Source organism: Lithobates pipiens, unplaced genomic scaffold, assembly GCF_037356315.1.
Source record: "Lithobates pipiens isolate NorthernLeopardFrog02 unplaced genomic scaffold, aLitPip1_a1.2 Scaffold_19, whole genome shotgun sequence".
Taxonomy (NCBI): Eukaryota; Metazoa; Chordata; class Amphibia; order Anura; family Ranidae; genus Lithobates; species Lithobates pipiens.
In genome coordinates this window covers 552,155,516-552,183,076 of record NW_027507764.1, presented here as the reverse complement: position 1 = coordinate 552,183,076, position 27,561 = coordinate 552,155,516, and the positions used below count along the sequence as shown (strand labels likewise).

At 42.4% G+C, this 27,561-nt stretch overlaps 1 protein-coding gene across 3 annotated transcripts in view; it reads left to right on the top strand.

Moving 5' to 3' along the window:
* Nucleotides 1-19,415: 19,415 nt before the first annotated feature.
* Nucleotides 19,416-27,561, top strand: part of COL14A1 (collagen type XIV alpha 1 chain) — a 258,472-nt gene continuing 250,326 nt past the window's right edge. For all 3 annotated transcript variants that reach the window (XM_077493283.1, XM_077493281.1, XM_077493282.1), the window contains exon 1: nt 19,416-19,596. The gene's annotated coding sequence lies outside the window, so the exon portion shown is untranslated. The remainder of the gene's footprint in view (nt 19,597-27,561) is intronic.

Below are 27,561 nucleotides of genomic sequence, written 5' to 3'. Positions count from 1 at the left end.
TCCCACTCCCCGTTTGGCTTGGGCGTGGTGTGTGATATGGATGTATTTATTGATGATGGTTGAGGTCTGTCTATCTCTTACATCTATATCTTTATTTTATTTTATTCTCCTCTTTTCCTCTCTTTTGGTTATACATGGTAGGAATATGTGGGGAAAATGTACTTTGTGAGTATTAGTAGATGGTTAAAGGCGATTTGGGTTTGGTCCACCTAATATGTCAACACATATGGCTTTCGGTCTCTTTTTGATTGGGCCATAATATCAATAGAGCGCCATTCTTGAGTATATATATATATTTTTGGTTAAGTCTCTTTATATATATTTCAAAACTTATGACTACATTTGATTTTTATAAGTTTTATATTTTTTCAATTTTTTTCAATTTTTTAAAATTTTTGGGGATTAAAAATCTTTTTGGATTGATGTTGCGTAGGTCATTATCTATATAGGGTGTCACGATGTAATAATCGCCCACCTGAATAGATTCGGTCATATTTATTTTCCTATTCATTTTTCAGTTGATATCTCTAGGTAGATTATAATAACTCCTTTGGGTAAAATTACTGGAAAAAACTTTTTCGAAATTTGCCTTCTTAATTTACTATTCCTGTGAAATATGGCTAGATAAGCTAATATGCGATTATAGGCACTGTGTTCTTATTGGATGCAGCGTCCGAGCATTTAATGTTTTTTTATTTATATATTTTTTATATATTTAATTAATTTTTTTATATTAGATATATCCCTCAGCTCAGAGTATATACTCTATTTTTCCTCATTTAATATATATAGGAGATTCGTTCTACCTTGTACCGATCTGCATTTCACCCTAGAGATGGCGTTTTTTTACACGTTTATTTATTTTTTGAGTACGGGGACACGGAAGTGATGTTATGGCGCCGGGATGTTGACATACGTCCGCACTCCATTGGATAAAGATGGTGCGTTCCAGGCTGCCCACTTCCGTTCGTGAGATACGCGGGGGTCACGTTTACTTTACTTCCGCTGAGTTTAAAAGATCGGCTGAACATTTTAGTGTTTACGCCTGCGTTCCATTTGGACGTTGATGGCGCACGTTAGGACGTTCGCTTTCGTCGTTGAGATACACGGAAGTGATTCGTCCAACACATATAAGAGTATGGGATGTACCAGTTATTTGACTAGACCCTTCACATTATTAAAAAGAGGCGTGGAACGCACGCCGGCGGCCATATTGGATACCGGAAGTGATGTGTGGTGACACTGATGGACGAAATCTAGGCCTGATTGGGGGTCTGGCTATATAAACTGGAGGGCTGCCTTGAAGTTGTACCCCAGATGATGTCTGCTTAAGACGAAACGCGTCGGAACTTCACTGCAGCCTGAGATTTTATTGAAAAAGCGCTTATGTTCTTTGTACACGTGAGTTTGATAATTTTTTATTAAATTACTTGAAATGAAAAACGGAGTTACACTATTGTGGTCCCTGCTTTCTTCTTTTATATCTATCCCATTACCTATGATGATTTATGTGGATAGAGACATACTGTAGAGGAAATAGCCACACTTGAAAGTCTTCCAGAAAAGGACAACACCGAAAAAGCCTATGTATATCTACAAGCATATATGATCCTCCAAATATAATTTTGAGTAGGATCCATTAAATCTGGTAAGCCCCCATTTTATGTGGTGGAGGGTTCACGCGGTGATTGTGCGATCATTCCTTGGAGAAGGTATAGGACTGTTTTCACTTCATCGTATCATACGCAGAAAATTTGGAGAACTTTTCACTTGTTTTCACGTTGTTTTCCTATTTTTGATATATTTTTTCATATATTTGTTTGGGCACGTCACTCATTTACCTTGTTCTGTGAATGAAAAACTGCAAGGTCCGGCAGCTTTTGCAGCAGGGGCAGCTCATCCATTAAGGGCGCACGGGTGCTGCCCCCCCATTCATGCACGGGGGGGTTACGCTTTTTGAAGCTTATGATTAAAAAGGACGCAGTGCACTGCGAACCGAGCCCACCCAGTTGTTTGACAATAGCGAATGAATATTTGCTATTTTGATTTTCCTCCCTACCAATCATGAAGTGAGTCTCAGACCCATTTCCCGATTGTCCTAAAGGAGAAGCGTTCCAACTGGCCACTGAGGAGGAGAGGGGAGACGGAAGCCGCCATGATGCCCGCGGAGGAGAGCAGGGGAAGCTGCCTGTGATGCCCGCTGCCTGTTGCCCGGGTGAAGCCCTGCCCGCCATAGGGGAGATAAGTGCTCCAGACCCAAACGCCCAGATCGGGGGGGGGGGGGGGTGGCTGTGGGTGCACTGTTTATCCTCCACCTCCAAAAATAACCCACCAGGGCCACTGTTGGCTTGTAGTTTTCAATGAACTGTCATGGATATGTGAAGCACTGTGGTGGTGCATTCTTTCTTCCTGGCATGTACCGGCACACAGATACACTGACAGTGTTTGCACTTTTTTTTTTACCTGCAAAAAATGTGTACCTGTACGTCGGTCCGTGCATGTAAGATTGCCCCCGCCAGCCTCCCATGATCATTGTGCACAGAGGCAGAATGAGGATCTGCCTTTGAAAACAAGGCGGATCCCTGTTCTGACAGGGAACATGTCAGAGATCTTCTGTTCCCAGTGATCCTAACAGTAATCTCTGTCATGTCCCTGGCAGCCCACCCCTACAGTTAGAACACACTCAGGGAACACGGTTAACCCCTTGAGCACACCCGTATGTTAACCCCTTCCCTGCCAGTGTCATTTATACATTGATCAGTGCATTTTTATAGCCACTGGTCCCCAAAAAGCGTAATTTGGGGTCAGATTTGTCTGCCGCAATGTCGCAGTCCCACTAAAAATCGCAGATCGCTGCCATTACCAGTAAAAAAATAAATAGAAGTGCATAAATCTAGCCCGTAGTTTGTAGGTGCGATAACTTTTGCGCAAACCAATCAATATACGCCTATTGTGATTTTTTTTTTACCAAAAATATGTAGAAGAATATATATTGGCCTAAATTGATGAATACATTTAACAAGGAAGGAAAAGTTTGACTTTGAATGAGGCTTGGCATAGGCAAATGATGATACATGGAATATGACAAACAGAATTCATAAGATTTATTTTCACAATCATGTTAAACATACCATATTTATAAAAGGCCCAATTGACTCAATCAACAATAAATTAGTGGTCATATTGATCATATATAGGCTCATAACATATGGTACAAATATTCAATAAACATGATTGAATATTTGTACCATATGTTATGAGCCTATATATTTTATGTGCAAATCAATATGACCACTAATTTATTGGTGCTTGATTCAATTGTTTTTTTTTTATAAATACGGTATGTTTAATATAAAGCAGCCGACCTGACCGATCTGTGCTAGGAAAGCAACCGGCCTGACCGATCTGTGCCAGGAAAGCAACTGATCTGACCTATCTGTGCCAGGAAAGCAACCGACCTGACCGATCTGTGCCAGGAAAGCAGCCGATCTGGCAAATCTGTGCCAGGAAAGAAGCCGATCTGGAAAATCTGTGCCAGGAAAGAAGCTGATCTGACCGATCTGTGCCAGGAAAGCAGCCGATCAGACCGATCTGTGCCAGGAAAGCAGCCGTTTAGATGGATCTGTGTCTGATCATCTGCATTGGAGGCCAGAGGAGAGATTTGGGGTCTAATAGACCTCAGATCTCTACATAAAGAGGACCTGTCACGGCCCATGCTGTCACAAGGGATGTTGGTAATCCCTTGTGACAGAAATAAAGTTGATAAAAAAAAGTGTAAGAAAAAAAAAAGTTTTGTATAAAATAAATAACAATAATGAAAATTTTTAAAGCACACCCCGTCCCCCTGTGCTTACGTGCAAAAGCAAACACGTATGTTACTCCTGCTTGCAAATGCAAATGGTGATCGAACCACACACGTGAGGTATTGTTGCGATAAACATGTAGCATTCAGAGCTTTTTTTTTTTTTTAAAGCACATGAAAGCTCTACGTTGGCATAATGTAGGCTTTTTGAAATAAGTAAATTTTTCTTACATATGTCCTCATACTGCGTTTAAAAATGCATTTGACTGCATATGGTGTAGTCAAGCCCTAAATGTTTAAAACCCCTACGAGGTTGCCCTTCACCATGATACAAATCCCCAAAGCAAAATCTGGTAGCTTTATTATCAATATGAACATCAATGCAAACTGATTTGGCTGCATTCTACTTGATCACCACTTGAGGGCAGATTTGGTTTATATATAGTTGATTGTTTTCACTCCACAAATGTATGCAATGCTGCAGAGCTGACAATTGCTTATCTGGGTTGGTGTGGGCTTTCTGACATCTCACAATATTTGACCTCACATATTTAGTGATAGGTCATAGGACCACGCTTTAGGAGAACAGTCTTGCTGAACAATTATGACTGCTTACTTTTATTTGCTTTTCTATAAGAGCTCATTCACATGGGTGTTTGGCCCCTTGCAGTGTGCAGAGCAGTTTTCTTTTTTTTTTTTACTGCTGTACACTGCGTGCAGGCAGCCCATAAAAAGTGAATGGGCGTGCACTGGCTGTATGGACTCACCTGTACATCTGTCTCCGTGCACTCATCCCTGTGTACCTGTCAATGTCCATATAGCCAATGCGCACCCATTACATTCCTATAGGCTGCCTGCGTGCAGCTCAATACCGGTAGTAGTAAACCAAAGGTTCTGCGTGCTGCACAAAGCTAAGCACCCGTGCAAATGAGCCCTAAGATCTAGGGACCTTATAGATTGTTAGTTTCTTGAAGCTAGGGACTGATGTGAATGTACAATATGTGCATCAATTGAAGATGCTATATGCAAAGTTGTAATAAATAATAGGTAATGCCCTCTTACTGTATAGTCAACATTATGCAACTTGGCAGGAGAGCCACTTTACCTGTCCCAGACCATAACCTCAGCCCACAACCTCTTCTGCAGTGGCTTGTGAGTGGAAGGTAGCTCATCGCTACCATAAGTGTTGCTCACCCCAGCTGCATGGATACTGGCTCCCCCTACAATAATTTATGCTGATTTTAAAGACCCAGACTTTTCTGACACCTTTCGTTTACATGTAAAAATCAGTAAAATTAACTTTAATGAATTTTAAAGCGCAGAAACACAATATAATACCCACTTTTTTGGCAAAGTATAAAATATGGTGTTACGCCGAGTAAAGAGATACCAAACATGTCACGCTTTAAAATTGCGCACGCTATTGGAACGGCGCTAAACTACTGTATTTAACCACTTGCTTACTGGGCACGTAAAGCTTTAGCTTTCAGAGCTGACGCGCTTTGAATGACAATTGCGCGGTCATACAACACCGTACCCAAATAATTTTTTTCACACAAATAGAGCTTTCTTTTTGTGGAATTTAATCGCAGCTGGGGTTCTTATTTTTTGCTAAACAAACAAAAAAGGATGGAAAATTTTGAAAAAAAAAAATCAGGTTTCATTGTTCGTTATAAAATTTTGCAAACAGGTAATTATTCTCCTTCATTGATATGCGCTGATGAGGCGGCACTGGTGGGCACTGATAGTCACAGATAAGGTAGCACTGATGGCCACTGATAAGATGGCACTGATGGGCACTCATAAGTGTTACTGATAGGTACCACTGATAGATGGCACTGATAGGTGACACTGATGGGCAGCACTGTTGATGAGGCACTACTTGGTGACACTGATAGGTGTCACTGTGGGCACTGGTAGGTGGCGCTGGTGGGCACTAGTAGGCGGCACTGTTGTGCAGTGGTAGGTGGCACTGGCTGGTGGCACAGGTGGGCACAGATGAGCTGGCGGCAGCTCTTCTTGATCAGGACGGATGTCCCTCTGACAGCCGCCAATGCTCGTTTTTTTTTTTTTCTCCTCACGCTATCAGCTATCAGCGATTACCGGCTCTGTTTACATCACTTGATCAGCTGCCATTGGTTTACTCTGACCTGTGATCAGCCGAGTCTCATAGACTCACTGATCACAGAGCGTGCTGCGCACACCCCTGCAGGAGGATGTTAATTAACGCCCTCCCGGCTAAGAAGGTCCGCGCTGTAGCCGTCATTCAGCTATAGCGCGGATCTGAAGAAGTTAAAAATCTCCATAGGCGAAGCTTTAGAAGCCTTTGCAGGTTACCAGTTTAGAGTTACAGAGGAGGTCTGGTGCTAGGATTATTGCTCTTGCTCTGACGTTTTCAGCGTTACCTCACAGGCCTGTGGGACCAACGCGTGTGCATTGGCCTTTGCACAAGAGCACAAAAACATGTGATCACGCAGCGATTGGTGTGATCAAATGCTTTCAAGATTTTAAAATGGCGCTGTTTAATTCCGGGGAAACCGGAAGTGAGGACAGTACTCATTGCTTCCAGTTTTTTATACCATAGAGCACTTCTGAGACCTTCTGGCCCTCTATGGGCTGTATGGTGAAGCCAAGTACACACTACTATTTTTTTTTTCTTTCAACCCAGCAGGCAGAACAGCCACCCAACCGCCCCCCCCCCCCCCCACCAGAACACTCCAGGGAACCGATCGCATAACTTCCAATTTCCGAGATGTGAATGAGGAATAGGACACATCCCCTACCATGCCCCCCCAAAGAGAATTGTACAAAAAATTATTGGTTAAATCCACAAGAATTTTCTCCAGTGGGCAATGCTGTTACAGTGATTTCTACTAACTTGCAGGCCCCCAACTACTACAGTGATCTCCACTATCTGCTGGCTTCCTTGCCGAGTGGCTGCCTCACTGTATTGTGAATGCAGGAGGCCACTGGCACCATTTAGAGAACACATTTCGCATTTGTTGAATGAATGCAAAGTGTTCTCTGATTGGACAATGTGGAGGTTGTGATGTCACTACGCCACCTTATCCAATCAGAGAATGCTTGCCAAGCTAGCAACCTCCAATGTTCTCAATGCAGCAGGGCAGCCGCTCTAGGGGGGCCTGGAAACGATTGGAGATCACTGTAGTAGCCTGGTACCTGGAAATGAGTGGAGATCATTTTAGTAGCCTGGGGGCCGAGAAGCTATTGAAAATCACTGTAAAACATGGGATACTGGAAGCTAGTGGAGATCACTGTAGAAGCTTGGGGGCTGGGAAGTTATTGCAGACCACTGTAGAAGTTTGGGGGCTGGGAAGCTAGAGGAGATCACTGTAGTAGCTTAGGGGCTGGGAAGCTATTGGAGATAATCATAGAAGCTTGGGGGCCTGGAAGCTAGTGGAGATCACTGTAAAAGCTTGGGGGCTTGGAAGTTATTGGAGATCACTGTAGTAGCCTGGGAGTCTTGAAGGTAGTGGGGATCACTGTAATAGCTTGGGGGAGTGGGAAGCTATTGGAGATCACTGTGGAAGCTTGGGGGCCTGGAAGCTATTGGAGATCATCGTAGAAGCATGGGGGCCTGAAAGCTTTTGGAGATCACTGTAAAAGCCTGGATGCCTGTAAGTTATTGGAGATCATTGTAGAAGTCTGGGGGCCTGGAAGCTAGTGGAGATCGCTGTAGTAGACCGGGGACAAAGAAGCCAGTAGTGGTACCACAGGAATTCCACATGTATGGCACATACTTACATAAATTGCTCCAAGCCAGACCATTGTAACTATGTAAAAATTGCCATACCTGGAATTCAGCTTTATAGGCTACCATAGTAACTTGAAAGAACCACAAAGTACTAGGTTATTTGGACAAGGACATGTTAACAATAAAATAGCTAATGTATAGTAAACGTAGGTTGCCCCTTCCATACGGCTAACCTTCGCTTCCTACACAAGTTTGAACAATGTGAAATCTTTGTTAAATTGTAACCACATACAAGATCCATGGAAGTCAAACAACTCACATAATTGACGGGCTAGTCTCCTCTGATGGAGCAGAACCACCTGATGTGTTACCTCCCGGGCATGGCATTGTAGTAAATGAGAGTGGAAGGTGTGTTTTTATGGTTTATGAAACCTTTGAACCCCCTCGCCCAGGAGACCACATCTGTGCTGTTTGTTTTATGGTCTTTGATGGCAGAAAAAAATAGGTGTAGAATGTTCCCTTAAGAAGGCTCTAATCACTGAGCTAAATGGAACATAAATGATCACCTTCTGGTCCTCTCTGCTGACAGACGTGGCCACATACAGGACAGCTGTACATGTGAGCAGCTGAGTTTTATTGTGTAAATATAGGTTAATGGAGACCAGTGCCTGGGGTCTAGTGGGTACGAGCCTGCACTGTGGGAATAATGGGACAATTACACTGGTGGAGCATAAATAAATAGAAAAACGGACAGGCATTTCCATTTCCCATTTACAACGTTGCCATTTGTTTTAGGTAAATCTGTAGTTTTCATTTATTATTGTCATACATTGGCACTGGCCTGCTGGGCATCTGCATAATAGATTTCAAGTGGCTTCTGCCTTTGTTTTCTGTATTCTACCCTTTCTTCTATTCTTTACCTTTTATTGTACTACTTGTTTTTGGAAAGAGATTAAGTACAAAAAAAAAAAAAAATGTGTCCCCCCCCCCCCCATTTTTTTTTCTTTATTGCATCCCAGTGCTGCAGATCTCCCACAGACTCTTTGCATCCACTTCCTGTCTGAATGCATTGCTATATGGCATTTCTCAGGATGGGTTTAATCTTCTACTTGATAACATCAAATCAACAATAAGTTTCAATATTTTTTAAATTGCAGCTTTCATCAAAATAACACCTGGTGATCCCGACACAAAGCCACTTTCTGTTATAGGGTGACAATGCTCTGTCCCTATCTCCCAATTGCTCTCTTGTGTTGTCACCCTATCACAGGTTCCTCCCTAGCAGAGACTACACATATATGGAATGCATCGCAGAGACATGTCCCACTGTTGTTATCATCATCATCAGCAGTGATGAGCTCAGGCATGTTAGGATCCTAAACTGAACCGATCTGAGCAAACCCACCAGGAGATTGTCATTGTACTGGGCCAATCACAAGGGCAGCTGCATATATACAGTACATTCTCATTGTATTTGTGTGGCTGAAAGGTGAGGGATGCCCCAGCAGCATTTGATTGGCGCAGTTCAATGACAACTTCTTGGCAGCTTGCTCAGGTGGGATCTTACTAGGATCCTAACATGCCTGAGCTTATCACTACTGATGATGATGACAACAGTGGGACATGTCTCTGCAGCCTGGTTATAGAGTGACAATGCAAGAAAGCAATTGAGAGTGTTGAGAGACCCTTTGAAAAAGTCACGAGGTCGTGACGCAACGCGTCAGGGAGGGAGCTTTTGGTGTTACATTCATCACTTCCGTTCGCGGCCGAGACCGGAAGTTCCGTTCGTATTTGCGTAGTTTGTTGTCATCTGCTCCGTTCGTACTTGCGAAGTTTGCTGTCATTTGCTTTAATGTAAGTGATTTATTTTATCTATTAAAACGCTGCTATTGATTACTACCCATGAGAGCCTCCCCTTATCTTTCCTATGTACCACGAACGATAATTTCACCTGTTTGAAGACATTGGAGAAACACTATCCCTATATATATAGTGGTATGCTGCTGAAGCTGGACTGCTAAGGACGAGTGAATATCGGTTTTGTTGCAGTGCTTATATATTTGATTTCTGAGGTGAGAGGCTGGGGGAAACAGTGGGTGCACGGAGTTGTGGCACTGAAATTGGGCACTGAAGTTGATCGGTGGACAGTCACGGATTTGGAGAACACTTTATTAATTTTGCATGAACTGAGATACATGCTCACTATTTAATTGCATGGACTTCATTAGAGAAGCACTTTTTATTTATTATTTGTCATTTTATTATTATCCGTCATTTCTCGGACTGTTTTCATAAGAGTATTTATTTAGCAATTTTCACATTTAATATTTTGTTAATATTTCATGCATGATGTTTTGAATATTTTATCAGGATACTATATTATTCACGGTTTAATATTGCACATTTATCACTTTTAGTGAGGTGAATTCACTGTTGCACTACATGTGGTTGAGTATTGTATTGTATTCTAGGTAGCGCCGCATTTCTTGCATTTTTATATTTCTTTTGGTGTTGAGATCACTATTTTTTGCTGGCGGCTTCCTACATATGTACACGTATTTAGATATTTTGTAGGTTCACATATATATATTTTGTAGGTATTTTTTACACATTTAATATTAGCCAGGTGGAGCGCATTAGTTTCGTGCATTCATTCAATTGAGAGTGTTGTCACCCTATAACAGGAAGTGGAAAAACTAGGACCTTCGCGTAGGGATCACCGGGTGTTACTTGGATGAAAGCTGTGGATTTAAAAATATTGTAAAATTCATAATTATTGTTATAGATTATACTCGATTAAAGTGATTGGGTTTACATCTACTAAAAAAAGCTCAGAGGAGGACAGGTCACTTAGGCAGCACTTCCCAAAGTGTAAAATAAGTAAGTAATAAATAATAAATAAGCCAAGGGTAGTTCTGGTCTACATTTTGAGTGGCTCCTAGTGTGGTAGAGACTATACAGGCAGCATACCTTTTTCAAAGTTAATAGAGGTCAGGAGGTAAGGATACAAGCTAGTTGTGGGCATCAATATTCATCTAAAAGTGTCCACCATTGTTACCTGCTACAGATGCCTTTTCAATTTTATCAGTGTCAACCTCAAGAATTTGTACTTTAATGTAAACACTGCTGGGAGAAGTTGTGGTTGGTGTATGTGGCCTCTGTGGCTGGATGTCTTGGAGAAGTCTGAAAATTCACACTCAAGGAAGTTCATTGGTTGTCCAGTGTCTAAGTTCATTCCTTCCACTGAGCTGCCTTGATCCTGGTTATATGGAAAGTATTGGGCAAGGCACACAACTAACTCTTTTTTGGTGGGATGGTCCTCCTTATGGACCTGAATCCATTTTCCCTCACAAGTGGCTTTTTGAGGTTTGCTACAGTATATAAATGTACTATCTAAAAAAATTCCTTACTTATCAACAAAGAAAACAAGATAACACTACACTTTACAAAGAAAAAAGGCAACACATTACATTTGAGGAGGAAGGAGGATTACACATAGAGTCATCTCTTACTAGCAGGATCTCAACAGTTCCAAACTTTTAGTGGTTACCTGCTCCACATTGCTTGCTGGTCCAATGCTTGCCTGCTTCTCCAAGTGCTTGCCTTCAGTCCTTGTCTCTTCCCCAATGCTATCTAGCTCAGTTCTTGCTTGCTTCCTCATTGCTTGCCTGTCTCAGTTCTTTCCTGTCTCCCCAATGTTTGCCTGGCTCAGTTCTTTCTTGCTTCTTCATTGCTTGCCCAGCCCAGTTCTTGTCTGCTTACCCAATGCTTGCCTAGGTCAGTTCTTTCCTGCTTCCCCACTGCTTGCCTGGCTGAGTTCTTCCCTGCTTCCCCAATGCTTGCCTGGCCCAGTGCTTGTTTGGCTCTGTTCTTGCCTGCTTTCCCAATGCTTGCCTTCAGTCCTTGTCTCTTCCCCAATGCTTTTCTAGCTCAGTTCTTGCTTACTTCCTCATTGCTTGCCTGGCTCAGTTCTTTCCTGTCTCCCCAATGTTTGCCTTGCTCAGTTCATTCTTGCGTTCATTTACAGCATGTAAAAATCTGTGTTTTTTTTTTTTACATCTGTGTCTGAAATGTCCCTTACCGACATCCTTTTGGTCTAAAAATCCTGAGATTATAGCTGCCCCACCTCTCCAGTACCTTCTCAGCCAATAGAAACATGTCTTTGTATACTGTGTGTACATGTATGTGTATACTGTATGATTGTATACTGTGTGTGTGTATACTGTGTGGCCCCATAATCTCGGATTGCCTGGGGGCCCCATAATCTCCTATTGCCGGATCCCCATGAGTTGTCAGTCCACCCCTGGGGGTGCGGCAAACAACCACCCCCTCCCGTGGCACCTCAAACCTCTCCCTCGCTGTCTGCCGGTCCACCGGCACTTACCACATCAGGCAGGGTATCAGGCTGTGACGGACATCTGGCGGTGTCTCCTGTGTCCTCTTCTCTCCTGAGATCATGGTGGCTTCCGCCGCGTGTCTCTACCCCTAATCCTAGGCGTCCGAATAGGATCACCTGACCTTTCAGCTAATCGGGGAAAGGGTAACAGACCCGCGGTTCCAGATTGGCATAGAGGCGATTCAGTGTTAGAAAAGCAAATATTCATTTGCTTTTCTAACACACCTGGGTGGGCTCCGAGCGCAATGCCCTGCACTCCGAGTCCACCCTATTTTGAAGCCTATTAGAGCCTATGGCTCTAATTAGGTGCTTCAAAAAACACCCCCACCGCTGTAATTCAGGCGCCTGCTGTCCTGAAAGGGGCCAGGTGCCTGAATAGGGGGGGCCTTGGATAGATTCATGCTATGCATCAATCTACCCATTAACCATATAGGGGTGTGGTGTGGATAAAGGGGGCGGCACCTGTGCGCCCCTCATGGACGGGCTGCCCCTGCCTACAGGTAAGCCTATATTAGCGGTGACAGCGCGCCACTGTAGGGCTTCATTTTCAGGTAAGTCTTTCATAATGTGCTAATATGCAATGCATACTAGCACTTTACGACATTAAATTGGAGGGATACGTTTTTTTTTGTTTTGATTTTTACTACCGCTTTAAATCTACAACAAAATACCTATCAGAGAAGCTTCCTGTGGATTCAGACAGTTTCTGACACCTAAGCTATACACCATTTCCAATTGAAGTGAATAGAAGCTGTAGGTTCAGCTTCACTGTGTAAGCCCTTATACACACACTCGGACATTCTGACAACCAAATCCGTTGGATTTTGTTCAACGGATTTTATCCGAAACTGTGGCATACACACGGTCGGAGAAAGTTGTCGGAAAATCCGATCGTTCAGAACGTGATGACGTAATTTCGTTGCGATGGGACTACGTTCAGGCTAGTAGCCAATAGCTTGGTGTAGGAATTTGATCTGAGCATGCGTGGCACTTGGTCCGATCGGAATTCTCTACACACAATCGGACAAAGTCCGATCGGATCATGTTGTCAGAAAATTTTATAGCCCAGCTGGAAAACTTGGTCCGTCGGATACTCCGACAGAAACAGTGCGATGACCCACACACGGTCGGATTATCCGAAAATGCGGTCCTATCGGACATTGTCCATCTGAATATCTGACCGTGTGTACAAGGGCTTAGAGTAAATCTGTCAAAGACCAGTAGAATTTCATTGATATGTTGGTATGCAAAGTCTAAAAAATAGTTAATAAGGGTTAAGCATCTCATCTTGCCATCGTTGAGTGAAATAATTTCATTGGAAAGCCCCTAAAATGTCATCCAGACCTGCTACTTGAATGGAATCCCAGAAGTATTTAACAGGATTCTTTTGTGACTAGAACATGCGCATTATAATAATTACTTTCCGGAAAGAAAAATCACAATTACAGACGGACTCTGCATCCATCCCAGACTGCTTGCACCCAGTCCCTTCAGGTTGCCTCTCCGTCTTCTTGATTGCAACACTCACCAGTCCTCCTGGCTGTCTTCTTCCATGGAGATTTGCCCGACAGTGTCCTCTTGCTGTCCTCTCCTTGCTTCCATGACTCATGGTAATGATCCCCCTGTATGTCATGAGAAGGGGTCCCTTCCACACCCAAGCCCAGGCGTGAGTTCACCCACCCCAGACTTGGGAGCTACTCTCAAAGGTCACCAACAGTTTAACACTCCATCTTCCACCCAAACTCATTCTGCCTCCAGCTGTGCTGACCCAGAGTGTTTGAGGGGGCCTGCCCCCTGCCAACCCTTCTGTTGGGGATCAGTCGGGGGCCCTCAGAATACTCCAGATTGCTCCTCCTCCCCTCCATTCCCATCATTCTATCTGCATATTTCTAGAAGTAGGGGGCAGTGGCGGCTGGTATTTTTCTTTTTTGGGGAGGCGGAAAACAACCCCCCCCCCCCCCCCACACATGCAGTCGGTCGGTCATCCAGTCCCGCACTTACCCCATCTAGGCCCCCCGGGCGGACAGCGGCTTCCATCGGGTCTCCTCCTCAACTGCATCATGGTGGCTTCCGGCGTGAGTCCCCCCCCCCCCCCTCCTAGGCATCCAATAGGATCGCCTATCTTTTCAGCCAATCAAGGTGATGGGTCTCCAGACCCGCTTCATGATTGGCCCGGGAGGAGAATCGGTGTGACAATAGCAAATATTCATTCACTATTTTCACACAAGAGGGTGTGCTCACTGCACCCTTTTTTGAAGCCTATTAGAACCTCTGGCTCAAATCGCGTGTTTAAAAAAAAAGAAAAAACCCCTTTGGACCCATGCATACGTTGCCCCTCATGTAGATTAAGGGGCTGGATGCATGGATGGATGGGCCGCCGCAACACAGCTAGGGGGTGCCACACACGCATATGGGGTAATTATGCCCATGACACAAACCCTACCCTACATGGTAATCAATGCCAGAAACAAGCAGTGCGCGTGTAAACATGAGCGGGTACCCCCCCCCCACCCCCTGTGGTGTGCAGATGTATCGCAAGTCTCTGCCAGGTCTTAAAGACAAATCTGTGCACACACTGGATATCTAAAGATGGCGGTCTAGAAGAGAGGGGACAGGACTACATTGCCGGGGTGGAGTTCCTTTTTGGACTCGTTCACATGGAAGACTGGAGGACAATAAAAGCAGGTGGCTGATCCGCGGTTTTACCCCCCACGTAAGCAAAGCAATGCTCAGGGCTCTACCCATGCTGCAGCAAAAGTTGAATGGCACGCTGCATTTGGCAGATGGCAAGACTGTCTTGTGCTGCCCGTTCAAGTTAATGGGGCTGTGCCACAACGCAGTTGTGGCACAGTGGTGTGGCATTCTGAGGGTTAAAACAGGCGTAGAAGAATCGGCATACCACCTATGAAATGGCCTGTGTTAGCAGCTATGTTAGCCGCATGTGTGATTGAGCCCTTTAGAACAGAAATATGACCAAAGCTTTTTTAGTCACACTTCTCTTGTGGGTCACAGGAGTGACATTCCATTTGTTCTCCTGTGATCCAGAGCCAGCTGATAATGAGCTATTGCCTGCTATCAGCTAACAAGACAGAGCTGTTCTAGGCTCTGGAAGAATCCCGACAATATTATCAGGATCCAACCAACTACCTGATTGACAGCTGGTTTCACCTCTCAGCATGTGGGTGGGAGCCGGAGCCAGCTGCGCCAGCAACCTCCACAGCCCTGTGCTCCAGTGAGTGCTGGAGGGGCAGAGTGGAGACTTATGCCCTATATACACAATCCGATCCGACTTATGCCCTGTATACACGATCCGATCCAACTTATGCCCTGTATACACAATTTTTTTGCATACTAGTCATATATGGAACCGGAAGAAGTTAGAAAATTCTCGTACAACAGAATAAAAATGGGAAGTGATGTCATGTGTTGTAGTGTGTTTATTGTATTTTCAGATGACAACTGTACTGATTAAATGAAAATCGTACAATCTGGTATTGTACGAGAAAAATTTTATGCATGTCCGATAAAATAATATCGGATCAACTGTCGTGATCGGCTCTTGAAAGCTCTGTACTAACGATCCGATTATCCTACAATCGCGTTGAAATCCAGTGCAAATCGCTCAAACAAAATCACGAGGGGGAACGCTATGTGAAAGTGTCAATGCAGCCTCACAGTCACTGCTCTCTGCTCCGAGCAGACTGAGAACTGAGCGATCAGCAGTCATGTGATCACTCAGTTCTTGGTCTAATGCCGCGTACACACGACCGGACTTGTCCGACAGTCTTCCTGACGGACTTTTGGCAGAGTAATGACGGACTTACGAACGGACTTGCCCACACACTAACGGACTAAAGTACGTTCGAAAGTCCGTTCGTTTTGAACGTGATGACATACGACGGGACTAGAAAAGGAAGTTCAATAGCCAGTAGCCAATAGCTGCCCTTGCGTCGTATTTGGTCATGTTCTATTTCTAGGTCCGTCTGAATTTTTTAAAGAAAAACTATCAGATTATTCCCACACACGATCAAATAATGCTGACGGAATGATTCCATCGGACTTAGTCTGCCGGAAAGTCCGGTCGTGTGTATGCAGCATTAGAGCTGACGCGGGACAGCTGCAGCATAGAGGGGAGTATGTATTTTATTTTTTTTATAACCCCATACTTCTCCATAAAAGTAGTTGTAAAACCTTACATATACCCAGTGAAGTGACTGGCGTCAGGTAATACACAGAGATGTTCACAGTGCTGAATTATAAAGCTTGTCAACAAAGGGGGTGGAGAGCTGAAGTCACACTCAGTGAGGAGAGATCTGAGAGCTGATTGGAGGGAAAGGACACACCCTCCTCCACACAGCACACAGGAACAGAGCTGAGGCTGTCAATCAGCTGGAGATCCCTCCCCTGTCACCTTTTTTCTCTTGGTGTCAGGAAAACTTGTCAGAAGAGATTCATGCTGATAGCAGAGGCACAAAGCAGCAGACAGAAATTACACTAAGGGGGTGATTGTGTCAAATAGATAGTGCGCTCTGCAAGAGCAGTTGCTCCAGAGCTTAATAAATGAGGGGAAGATCGGTTTACTTCCATCCAGGGTGGATTTGATTTAAATCAAGTCGATTTAAATCAAATTTTTTAAAGAGCAACTGTCATCTCTGTCCTGCAGTGGCTCCTCCTCTGACCCGCTGTTGTTTCACCGACAGTTCCATTCACTATAATGGGATGGCTGGTGATGCGGCAGTGACACAACAAGGTGAGGGATGTGGCGGCAGCAGGTGACTGGATGCCCGATAACAGGCACTGCCATGATGGATCTGAAATGACAGGTGCTCTTTAAATGTAAGGACATATTCTTGCTGGTAGTTAGAATCTTTAATATTTGCAAACAGAATGAAGGTTTCCTGTTTAGAATAATAAGCTGTCAGGTTAGAATAACAGTGATATCCGAACCGATTCAATCATACAGTTTGTAGTGTACATAGATTTGCAAAACAATGGGATAAAGGAATATTCCTGAACTTTGTCTTATCTCATGGTTACTGTGAAATAGTGTGAATGCATCAATGCAGTGCATGTTATCTCAGCTTGCAGAGCTTGGATTCATTGAATGAGTTTACCAAAAATGTAAATATTGCAGAATATACAGCTTCATGATATATAACTAAGCTCCATTTCAAGCTGAATAAACTAAATTATTAATGTATCTTAAATAGAAAACTATCTTTAGATAGATTTATTCCAAAAGCATTTTATTAAAATAAATTTGATAAAAAAAAAAATCAATGATTTTTATCCACCCTGTGGATTATCCAATCATGTGCAAGCAAAAATGCTGTTTTTTATTTTTTTTCCTTGCACGACATTGGGTATTCTTTGCAAAGTGAAGCCTTACCTCATTTACTAAGTACTGGAGCAATTGCACTTGCAGAGTGTACAGTCTATTTGCATTTAGTAAGTAGTTAGTAGTTACTATTTGCCTCCTACAAGTACATACTATAGAGGGATATGCTTTGTTCATATTTTCATGTCTGAGGTTTACAATCACTTTACGTGGAACTGCCTCAAAGATGTGGCCCAATAATTACACATGACACAATCAACAATTTGCTCCAACATTGAAGGTGTCTTATTCCCCTCCCCTTCTCTTACCACCGACATGGCGGTATTTCTTTATGAATTTGTCGCAAACGTTAGCGCCATACAGTAAAGGTGTCGCTAATATGAATTTGTTGCGTGCGCCAGTACTAACAAATGAAAATGTTGCAAGGTTTTTAGAAGTTTGTTTCAGAGCTTCCGACTACATCCACACCGGAAGAATAAATGCATTATTAACCACTTGCAGACTAGCCGCCGCAGTTGTACTGCGAGAGAATGGCACGGCTGGGCGAAACGACATTATGTAAGCTCACTTCACCCTGTGGCCACTAGGGGCGCTGCTCGCCCCCAGAGCTGATGCGAGTGCCCGGCGGGTGCAATGACCGCCGGGCTCCCACGATCTCTTGTGACAAACCGAGAACCGGGATCTGTGTGTGTAAACACACAGGTCCCAGTTCTCTGAGGGGAGAAGAGACTGATCGTCTGTTCATACAAAGTGTCCCCTAGACAGTCCCCTCCCCCCTTCAGTTAGAACACACACCTGGGAACACAGTTAACCCCTTGATCGCCCCCTAGTGTTAACCCCTTCCATGCCGGCGACATTTTTACAGTAATCATTGCATGTTTATAGCACTGATCGCTGTATAAATGCCAGTGGTCCCAAAAATGTGTCAAAATTGTCCGATGTGTCCGCCATAATGTCGCAGTCCCGATAAAAATCGCATATCGCCGCCATTACCTGTAAAAAATAAATAATAATAAAAATGCCATAAATCTATCCCCTATTTTGTAGACGGTATAACTTTTGAGCAAACCAATCAATATACGCTTATTGCGATTTTTATTACCAAAAATATGTAGAAGAATACATATCGGCCTAAACTGAGAAAAAAATAGCTTTTTTTTATTTAAAAAAAAATGGCGATATTTATTATAGCAAAAAGTACAAAATATTGGGGGTTATTTACGAAAGGCAAATCCACTTTGCACTGCAAGTGCACTTAGAAGTGCAGTTGCTCTAAATCTAAGGGGGAGATCTGAAATGAAGGGAAGCTCTGCTGATTTTATCATCCAATCCTATGTGCAAGCTAAAATGCTGTTTTTTATTTTCCTTGCATGCCCCCCCCCCCCCCCCCTCGGATCTACAGCGACTTTACTTCCAAGTGCACTTGCAGTGCAACGTGGAGTTTCCTTTAGTTAATAACTCCCATTGCATTTTTTTTCTAAATTGTCGCTATTTTTGTTTATAGCACAAAAAATAAAAACCACAGAGGTGATCAAATGCCACCAAAAGAAAGCTCTATTTGTGGGGAAAAACAGAAAGTCAATTTTGTTTGGGTACAGCATCGTACGACCGCGCAATTGTCAGTTAAAGTCACGCAGGGCCGAATTGCAAAAAATGGTCTGGTCATTCAGCAGCCAAATCTTCCGGGGCTGAAGCGGTTAAATCCCCCCCCCCCCCCCCCCCCAGGATTTTTATTTCCCACCTAGAACCAGACTTGGACTGTACTGGGGTGGAGTGTGTATTTGTCTATGTGGCTGTGGTAGAGGTTTCACATTCTGATTTTGCAAAATAATTCTTTGTGTTCTGTAGACGGGAGGTAGCGTGCAAATAGCATGCGCAGCTCCTTCTGAGGCTTCTCACACAGGTATATTGACGATTCGCGTTTTATGATTTCCAGCCTGGGATGAAATTATCTCTTCTCCAGCTTTTAGTAGAGAAGGATACACAAGTGAGTATGCTATTCACACAGGTAGAGGAGCACAGAGTGTTGTAGGAGGGGGCCATCCCTGGGAAGGTAGCTGGGAAAGGAGGGGCGCTCGGGGAGATTTGAATGTCGGTGATTAGCTGCGGGGCTTTTCTCTATCCACCTTCTCTTTCATAATTGGCTGCCTGGCCTCCTTTCTTCTCTCTTTTTCACTTGCTATCAGATCAGAAGTGCTGAGGAGGAGGAAGGAGCAGCTGGGAGTCTGGCTGGGAAGGACCCACATCAGCCTGGAGGAGGCAAATGAGAACAGCAGGGAAGAACTTTTCTTAAACTTTGCAGAGGACCTAACTCTTCACAACCCAACTCACTAATGACCGTACAGGTAAGTCTTCCCTTGGTCCTTGGTCTGCGGATGATGCACACATTCCCACTCTTCCATCCCTGGGAATTAGTTATTTTTTTTGTTTAAAAGCTAACTTGTTACAATGTGTGTTTTTTTTTTTTAAACTTGCATTCAATTTTTTTTATTATGGGATTAAAAACTAAAAATTATCTTCAGTTAAATTCTACAAAGTGACATTGTTTTCTATATAACGGTCATTGTTCCTCTAAGACCAAATTGTGGATCAGGAGATGAACAGAATTATCAGTTAAGTGTCCCTGTTTAATATTTGTTTAATATATATATATATATATATATATTTTTTTTTTTAGTAGGTGCCCATACACACTTCGATGTCATTATCCAATCAATCAAAATCAAATCGGCAAACAATAGAATAGGCGCAACTTCCCTTTCCGATTTTGATTTAGGCTCAGTTTCGATCAGATTCTATCAAACTGAGTCGATTGGCCAGAGGGGAAAATTATTGACTGTTTTGTATTGATCAGCAGCACCAAAGATGCTTTGGCCAAGAATTTGTATCGATCAGATTATGAGATTGCATAGTGGATCGATAATTATCATTTTGATTTTATTATTCAAATCAATGTGCTGTTTGATTAAAATGATCAAGGCGGCAAACAAATGAACAGGCAGGACTTTTCTTCTGATTGATTTTAGTTCAGTTCAGATCAGATTCAATCAAACTGAGTTGATTATCCAGGACCGAAAAATATCAATCATTTGGCATTGATCGTCAGCACCACTATGTTTTGGTCATGAATTTGATTGGATTTCAAGCGATCAGATTATGAGATTGCATGGTGGAAACAGAAGTGCGATCAATAACTTGCGATGGTATCTTACAATTCCCTGCGTGTGTCATATTGACAATCAACTGTACATTCTGTTTCGATTGATCCTATTGGGAGAGATCGATCGGGAAATACATTTTTCATATATTGAAGTGTTTTGTTTGCACACATTTGCAAATATATGCATAAACTGCAGTGTCTATATTTATATACTGTTAATACTTAGATTTACTGTGTGTGTGTGTGTGTGTATATATATATATATATATATATATATATATATACTGTGTATGTGTGTGTATATATATATATATATATATATATATATATATATATATATATATATATATATACATACATATATATATATATATATAGTGTATACTTATACTTACTGTGTATGTGTGTGGATGTATATATATATATATTTTTTTTTATAGTGTATATGTGTATACATATAAGTGTGTATGACCACCTTAGGAGTTTTAGGGTCTTTTCACACAATCGGTCTGATCAGATCCACCTGTCAGTTTTTCCTGCGTATCTTGGAAGCTCAATGTTATGGTGGTATCACATGCTTCGATAAATAAACCATTTATTTTCTGATCAATCTCTCACAAATATAACAAAAATAAAATAATCAACCAACCCTTTTGATCAATATTCCACATTCTGATCAATAGTTATAGAATAGCATCTCTGTTTCCGCATGTATTCTCATAATCAGATTGAATCAGTGTGATTGAATCTGATTGAAAAAGAGTCTAATTCGATAGTTATGACTATTCAATTATTTATTTTTATTGAATTGCATATCAAGCGGAAAAAAAAAAATTGATTGGTGTATGGCCACCATTTGTCTGTGGGCGGGCATTTGGTTACCTCCAAGTCTGTCCAGGTCCAAAAATTGAAAAGGTTTCCAACCTCTTCCATTCCATTTTTTCACACCAAACAGGATGGATTGAAGGTAAAAGGATGTAAATGTATGGACATCCCTTTACGCCCACCTGTCCATAGACTTGGCATGGGTCCATTCAGTCACAAGCTGGATGACCAAAGATTTGACGGAGATGGATGCTGCAAAAGTGACATCAGTTCTGTAGAGCTCCAATTCAGGGGATTTGTTCATGGATTCCCTACTTATTGGAATAGAGAATGGCCGTCCAGAAGGGCCAATAAAAAGTACAGAATGTGAACTGAGATAACTCAATGTATCTATAGGGTGGAAGCAATACAGGTGTTACAGTGCAGTATTATATTGTTATTTGATACACTGAAAGCTCTCTTATTAGCCATAAAATCACCAAAGTTAAGGAGATGGGAGAGGTGAGGACAGAGCAGGAGTTGGGAAAGGTTCGGATGTCCTGGAATGAAGGGTATGAGGGGGAAAAGCCCCTTGGAGCTTTTAGGGAAACCAGGGTTCCACCAGTTCAAGGTGGGTTAGACGTTGATGGGTCTGTTTGTTGGTGATCATAATCAACTTGTAGAAAGTGGGTAATCCATGGAGCCCAGGTCTCTTTGAATTTGGATATGGCGTCCGGGACAACTCTACAGATTTGTGAGAAAAAAATGTCATTCCTTTAGCTATTTAAAGTTTATTAAACCATGTCATGGAAAGCATTGTGATTCGCAGTCTTCTGAGACAACCTTAGACATGGCATGCTTTCATAAACTAGCTTAGCAACAAAGTATACCTGGCATTGGTCTTATAAGATGTTAGCAGCTGCCGGCTATGTGTTATGCTGCCCTGATATTCCAGGCAGGGCTTTTTAAGATTTTTCCTTGGAAAGTTCCATGGTTGTTAAAGTTCAACAAGTCCATTTTGCGTAAGCACTCTAAGAAGGTATCATGTGTGATTTTTCTCAAGTATACTAACTTGGCATCAGAGTTTTCTCGAAAATTAGACATGGGGTGAAATGCTAGCCCATCGCCCCTGCCTCTGGAGGTGCTATCCTGCCTTGGGGTGTCAGAGGGGTGCTACATCCAAAAGAGTCAGTCCACCCAAAAGTGATGTTTTTAATGGGCAGTGTCTGGTGGGAACCATCTGCTTGATCCTTCTATCTTATCAGGGTTCCCAATGGCAAGATCACCCAACCATGGTTTCTAGCTGTGGGATTTTTGATTATTTCTGTTCCAAATTTGGGGGCTCTCTGATCACTCTAAATTATATAAAAATGTAAAAAGTTCAACATGCAAAGTGAATTCCCCTCGTAATGGTTATGGCAGTTGTTCAGGAACTCAACCGCAGAGATTTAAGCATAAGTCTCCAAGATATTAGAAACTGTTAGTGGTTTTACTACTTGGCAAAAATTAAGATATCACTTCTGCGTAGACTGACCCTTTAATTATGAAATGTTGAAAACTATGTATCTTGGTCAGGTGATCTTCCACCTTTTACGGTAAAAGTTCGTCACCAGCAACTAGTATCTTAACTTTTACACCTGACTTGGCATTTTACTTTAGTTAAATTTCCAATTGCTGTTTTCTTTCTGTGAGTTATAGGTTTGAATGACAGAAATTGTCCAGCACGCTGGAAAATATGTGCAGACCATGCCGTGATTATTATTATTTATTGGCTTTACTGTGTTTTTTTTTTCTTACATACAACACATGCTAAATTGTTCCTTTTTCTCAATGCAACCCTCACAATTCTATCACTTTCTGTGTAGGATATTGGAGAATCCTAGTAATAGTTGTCAGGCTGAGTGTCAGTATGCTGTCATGCAGTGTTGGCGCCCCATAGTTCTGGAATGCCAAGTATCAATGTTATGTTGTTCAGGGTTCCAAAGTGTCATTGTGTCCTTCTTGGTGGATTACAGATGTTAAAGTGTGTATCCAAGAGTCTATTAGGAGCAATGGTATAGTCCAGTGATGGTGAACCTTGGCACCCCAGATGTTGTGGAACTAAATTTCCTGTGATGCTCAACTACACTAGAGAGTGCATGAGCATCATGGGAAATATAGTTCCGAAACATGTGGGGTGCCAAGGTTGGCCATCACTGGTGGTATAGTCTGTACATGTTAAAGGTCAGTCCACTCAAAAGTGATATTTTTAGTATGGGTGGAGAATTGTAGTAAGTCAGCCCTTGGCTCTTTACATAGTTACATAGTAGGTGAGGTTGAAAAAAGACACAAGTCCATCAAGTCCAACCTATGTGTGTGATTTTATGTCAGTATTACGTTATATATACCTGAATGTTGTGGTCGTTCAGGTGCTTATCTAATAGTTTTTTTTAACTATCGATGCTCCCCGCTGAGACCACCGCCTGTGGAAGAGAATTCCACATCCCTACAGCTCTTACAGTAAAGAACCCTCTACACTGTATAAGGTTAAACCGCTTTTCTTCTAATATTAGTGAATGGCTGTGTGTCTTTTTAAATTCCCTTTCCCTGAAAAGCTTTATCCCTATTGTAGGGTCACCAGTACGGTTTTTGTTCATTGAAATCATATCCCCTCTCAAGCATCTCTTCTCCAGAGAGAATAAGTTCAGTGCTCGCAACCTTTCATCATAACTAATATCCTCCAGACACTTTATTAGTTTTGTTGCCCTTCTCTGGACTCTCTCCATTTCCAGTACATCCTTCCTGAGGACTGGTGCCCAGAACTGGACAGCATACTCCAGGTGCGGCCGGTCCAGAGTCTTGCAGAGCAGGAGAATTATCGTTTTATCTCTGGAGTTGATCCCCTTTTTAATGCATGCCAATATTCTGTTCGCTTCGCTTGCAGCAGCTTGGCATTGCTGAGCCTATCATCTACTAGGACCCCCAGGTCCTTTTCCATCCTAGATTCCCCCTAGTGAGTAGATTGCATTAATATTTTTGCCACCCAAATGCATTTTTTTACATTTTTCTACAATAAACCTCATTTGCCATGTAGTTGCCCACCCCATTAATTTGTTCAAATCTTCTTGCAAGGTTTCCACATCCTGCGGAAAAATGATTGCCCTGCTTAGCTTAGTATCGTCCGCAAATACTGAAATCGAGCTGTTTACCCCATCCTCCAGGTCGTTTATGAATAAATTAAATAGGATTGGTCCCAGCACAGAACCCTGGCTGACCCCACTACCCACCCCTGACCATTCCAAGTACTCCCCATTTATCACTACTATATGTCTTGCATGCTCCAACAGTGAGTTCTCCCTGCCATAGTACCTGACTGTCCCAATCCACCTGGGAGATTTGGGTGTTCTTCTCACCCACCTTTGTGTGTCTCAGCTCTTCCTATTACATTTTCCACTTCAGGGATGGTGAAAGCACCTCCTAATGGGCACAACAGGTGTGCAGACCCAAGAACTTGGCACTTAGATCTCACCGTGGGCTACAGCGACATTGGCAATTTTTAGTAGCTCAGTTCTTCTAAAATTGCTAGAGATAAATCACTAAGAAAATATGTTGATCTCTAATCAGAAGCAATAAATGGGCCCTATTGTATGAGCTGCACAAATGCCACGAAGTAGCAGTGATCAATGGCACACACCTGAAGCATTGTGCAGTCATGTAAGATGAACTGCTACTTATGTAGCTTTATTAATAGGCGGCATGTGTTCCATCTGGTGATCAATCACTGTTCAGTGATTGTAGGAATTTTAGTAGCCTGATTGAGTAACTAAAAATTGCCCACGGCGCTTTAACCATGTTGTTCCCAAGACATATAAGAAACTGTTAAGTTATTTAACTCTCGAGTATCCACCAAAAAGGAAATATCAGTTTTGGGAGGACTGACCTTAAAAACTCTATACTCTATACAGATAAAAAAAAAACACATCAATTAATGCAGAAATGAAAAATTCATTAAAGTGTAAGTTCACCTTTACAGAGAAGATGAAATAGTAAACTTACACCCTACACGCATAGCTCCCAACTGTCCCTGATTTGGAGGGACTGTCCCTGATTTGGAGCAATGTCCCTCTGTCCCTCATTCCTCCTCCTTTGTCCCTCATTTTGGTCTGATTTATATAGATGTATATGAAATGTACTTTTTATCTATCAAAAAGTGTTTTTCAGAGCTAAACCTTTCATCTGATTTCTAAATTTTGTCAATTCCAAACGCCAATATAAAGGAATAGTAGTGGTAAAAAAAAATCACTTGTGAGTTTAACCAATCTTGATTTTTTGTACAATTCCCCTTTAAGGAGGCGTGGCTAGGGGTGTGTCCTATGCCTGCATGCTTTTGCTGATAGGTGTCCCTCATTCTCTTCTCAAAAAGTTGGGAGGTATGCTACACCCTCCCCACCCCTCGGATCCTGCTGTACTTAGCTCCCGTGGTTGATGAGCTGTCAGTGTTCAGGCAACCAGTGTAGCAGTGCGGGGATTTGGATTCCCCGCTCTTCTCCCGCTTCTTACAGCAGGGCTTCTGGGATGGATCCAAGTGATTCTGATTGGTCAGCACCGGCACAGAGAATCACTCTGATCTATCCCAGAAGTCCTGCAGAAAGAAGAGAAAAGTGATGATTTCAAGTCCTGGAACCACCGCATCAGCGGCGTGGGCACTGACAGCTTATCACCTGCAAAGGGTGATCAGGAGAGTAGGCAGGGTATAGGGTGTCCACCTTCTCATTCTCCTGATTGCATTTTCTATTGAATATAGTGAAGCATAATTAAAACTATTAATGAGGTACTTCAAATCAAACTTTTAGTGGATCCTGGAATTTGGATATTAAATATAATGGAGGAATCTAGTTTGTTGAAAAAATACTAATGATACAATAGCAAGAAGTTTGTTCCAGGCACGTAAATTAATTGCGCAGAAATGGATCTCCACTTATCCACCAACAGTGGAGGAATGGAGAACGCAAATAAAAGAAACAATATTAAAAGAGAAATTTACTTTTCTACATAGAAATTGTCGAGGGAAGTTTGAGGCTATTTGGAAAAGCTGGTTGGAGGTCTTGGGCCTTGAAATGTGAGTTGCCATAGAATGGAGGGAGGATAACCGTCGATGGGAAATGGGGTTGGAAGGGGGAGATGAGGGGGCTGCTTGATTTTGAGATTTTTTTTTATGTAATGTATATTTTTGCTGTATCTGGATAATATGAATGGGAAATGTGTCTGATGTATTGATGTAAGAAACATTTTTCTAATAAAGATTACTGGATTAAAAAAAATCGCATGTTGATGTCCACTTTGAAAGTGCTTTGCAATGCATTGTATTGGATGTCAATGTGTGTCATAAGGCACATCAGCACGTGTTGATGCGCATTATAGTGAGTTTAAGTTTTGAACATCTGAAAGGACTGCTGCGCTCAAAACGCTTTTTTGAGATGTTTGGCAGGCTTTGAGGAAGATATATGTTAAATCCTCACTGCTTGTTTTCACTCCCTAAATGCTGCATGACCTCACCGCAACCAAGTACATGCAATTGCAGCATGGTCTCATTCACTTGAGTGGGAGGATGCATTGGGCAGGTGCTAGGATTGACAGGAAAGCACCGAGGCCGTGGCATATATACACCCCCAACTGTCTCCTTTGAAGTTTAAAGGTGAGCAGTCGAGGGGGTAATAAAAATGCTTCTTTTTATCCCCCTCCAACTAACAGTGTAAAAAGGCCAATAATGTGTAATGATGCGCCAGTGTGCACCATGACGCATATTGACCCTCGTCTTAATGAATGCATTGAGATACATATTGATGCATCAATTTTAATAGAAAATGCATCGATCCAGCCTAAAAAAAATTTTAACTAGCAACTTGTAGAAGTACCTTCATTTGACTTGCTATTAACCCCTTTCCTGGAAAAAAGAAGAAGACAGAGAAGGGCAGTAGTAAGGACCCATGATATGCTGACAGTGACGATACAGCTTGTGTCGATGGACCTTGACCCTGTGTCGATGGCATCAGTTTGAGATGCTTCTAAGATCCTTTGGGACCCATTTACATTTTGGTGGTGTGCTAACATACATTGCATCAAAGCAGCTCATTGAAAAAAATGGGCTGCCTACGCACCAAGATGTCCCTAAAATTGAATCAGAAAAACTTGAGTCAGAAAACTTCCAATGCAACACACTATGCTGCATTGCCATATGTAGCAGCATTCTTTAACCAATGTGAGTTGCCATAGTGTGTTGGTGAGCCATTTAAAATGAATACCAACACAACACAAGGCATTTAACAATGCATTGACGTGCATTACAGTAACACAAGCATTCCCACAA